Here is a 2,929-nt window from a genome sequence, read left to right as displayed (position 1 = left end):
ATTGACAATTGAACCATTCATTTTTTATTTCAAATATCTTCTTCCCCATCATCTTACTTGCTGCAGATTTTATCTTTTCTGTAATTCCGGAGATTTTTTCCTCTATTGGTAGGTCAGACTTGACGAATTTTTAGTTAGGAAAGTTAAGTTAATATATTTCAGCTTTAGTTTCGGAGGGAAATTATTTAAAACCGCAATGGGCGCAACAGAGTTTTTGGCAAATTCAAAGGTTAAAGGCATGTGGTCAGAACAAGCTTTGCTTTTAACATAGAATTCTTAAACCACACTCCGTAATCAATCACAGAGCAGCCATCTGAAACTAGTTTATTTTTTCCGTCCATATGTCGAGTCATCTGTTAAAGCCCCATGGAAATCTATTCAGTAGTTTCAGAGATTAGTGGGTTTAAACAAACAAACAGCTGCCAAAAACTCTAAAAATGGTGCAATGTATTCTATTACATTCCCGGCCTCACTTTCGGTCATTATTTTAAAGAAATGTCACATATTTTCTGCAGTTTTGTTATTACGTACAGAAGAAGGCGCATTCATTATACGCGGTGGCAACAGACCAACAACAATTTTTTGTACGTTTGATTGTCACGGCAAAGTATTGGCCACATGGAGACGGCGAAAGAAAAAAGTTACCAATACCACCATTAACCCTTTCAATACTAACGGGACACATACGTCCCAATGAGTGTTTTCGTTTTACTAATATAAATGCCAAATATTTCTTTGCATCGCTGTGTATTTTCTTCCCATCAGTTTTTTACGAGATATACCATCAATTATGCTCCGTATGACCCGTTATACTTTGTATTTTTCTCTACACATGTTTTGCAGTCGTAGTTAAATCGTAGCACGTGCTAGGTCAGTAAGTGGAAAAACGACAATTATAGATCTACTGAGTATTCATTACGGGTGGGACAATGTTTTCCCCAGGACATTTTCTCAATTCCTAGAAATAATTTCTTTATTTATACAAGAGGACATACTTATATTTAGATCACTAGTAATCACTTTTCATGATTAAATATTTTTCTCCTTAAAAAAAATCCGTATTGAAAGGGTTAATAGATTCGCCTTGGTACAGAATATATATTCTTGTAGACATAGAACACATAGATATGTGCAAGGCGAATCTATTAAAGGTGGTGTTGGTAAATCAGCTGATTTGTTTCGCCGTGTCCATGTGGCTGTCAGCTCAGAATGAAACAAGGCGCATTCATTATTTGTTTTCTAGTTGCCCAATACTTTGCTTTGACAATCAAACGTGCAGAACATTGTTGTTGGTCTAGTGCCACCACCTTTAATGAATGCGCCGTGGATATGTGGATTCAGAAGGGAATTTTATGTTGGCATACTTAGATTTTTAACTCGGAATTTTTTTATTTAAATCAAAGTCGTATGAGTAACATAAATTAAGAACAATTTTTCGTCTATAAAACGTAAACGAAATGTTCTGGGAGAACAGCCAGACAAGGTTATATTTTTTTAGTACTATTTTCAGAATATACTCGCATATGTAGGCCTTGTTCATGAGCGAACAAATGTAAGACGGTGTATCATTTTGCATTTCTATTTTACTTTCAATTTCCCTAGTAGTAATTCGTCCAAATTGAGAAATTCGAATATGCTTCTGAAAAGCAATTGAAGCCAATGGATGAAGAATCTCATTGTTAAAACTGTCGCAAAACTTAATGAAAGGAGGCAGAACATTCCAAGACCGGTAATTACGAATCCAAAAAGCTAACATAGGAAGAGGATAAAATAAGAAATACTGAATATACACTTTGGGAAATTGACTTACTCCTTCACATACGCACGGCCTTTTTATATAGTATTCCAGTGACATTCCTCAAAGGGTAAAAAATAGTTTTAATTGGCGAGCGTAAGTTGCATTGAACTATTAGGCTGTAAAATTTCTTCGCAGCATCTAAAAGTGAGATAAGGTTAGCAACGCAACGATAGTAAATGTCGTAAAAATGCTACATACAGATATAGATAAGATGTAGAATAATTAGCGTATGTGTGTATGTATGTATACGTAAATTATAAAATCAACGAACATTTCATCAATCACTCTCTGCCTTTCTAGTGTCTTGAAGGCTTCCATGCAGTGCTTTCAATTGCCTGGAATAATTAATACACTGACGTTTTTTTATTTATGTTGATTTCGATTATGTTGAAACTTTTTTGAACACAAATAATTTTTATTTAGTTTTGTTTTTGAAGTTTCTCTGACCAAATTTGCATCTCAAAGTTCTTTTTGGCATAGTGGAAGCACAGTGTGCCACGCAGTGACGATAGTACGATCCAGCGAGCTTACCTGAATGAAGTTCGATCGTAATCATACTAGCTGCCTCTTTCGGATAGATCAATGCACCGTTGACAAAGTAATAACTACAGGGTGTCCCGTGGCAGAATTAGAAATTCCTAGTGATACAAGTTTATTTCAATTACTATTACAAATAAAACAAGTACGGATTTTAATTTTTTTTATTATTACCGCTAAACGGTCAAGGTTACGTCGGATACACTCTTGGAATTTCTCTGCTACACAGTCAATTAAACTATAGTTTTAGCGCACATCTAAAACTTCCTGTGTTTTAGCGTTTATCTTCTCCTTCGATATTTTCTTTTAGTGCTGAGATGGTCGATGGGTTTGCTTCATAGACTTTACTTTTGAGGTACTACCACAGAAAACAGTCCATAGTGGTAAGATCGGACGACCGGGATGGTGAGGGTAACGAAACCGTAGCCATGTGAGGCGTGACGGTATCTTGCTGAAACCATGTGTGTACTGAAGGAAGGATGTTCTCTCATTATTGATAGAAAATAATCGTTTAGCATGCGCCGATAAGAGACACCGTCCATGGAAATTGCTATTACAAATAATAAAAGCAATTTTACACTTATTAAATGCAAA

General features: G+C 35.5%; 1 long non-coding RNA gene across 1 annotated transcript; it reads right to left on the bottom strand.

Moving 5' to 3' along the window:
* Positions 1-1,364: 1,364 nt before the first annotated feature.
* LOC129248315 (uncharacterized) lies at positions 1,365-2,218 on the bottom strand. Its single transcript, XR_008582610.1, has 3 exons — positions 1,997-2,218; positions 1,811-1,936; positions 1,365-1,749 (listed from the first exon to the last, which is right to left on the bottom strand). It is a non-coding gene; the product is annotated as an uncharacterized LOC129248315 (long non-coding RNA).
* Positions 2,219-2,929: the final 711 nt, after the last annotated feature.

The sequence above is a fragment of the Anastrepha obliqua genome, chromosome 5 (genome assembly GCF_027943255.1).
Source record: "Anastrepha obliqua isolate idAnaObli1 chromosome 5, idAnaObli1_1.0, whole genome shotgun sequence".
In the NCBI taxonomy this organism is placed as follows: Eukaryota; Metazoa; Arthropoda; class Insecta; order Diptera; family Tephritidae; genus Anastrepha; species Anastrepha obliqua.
This window is presented reverse-complemented; position numbering and strand designations above follow the sequence as displayed.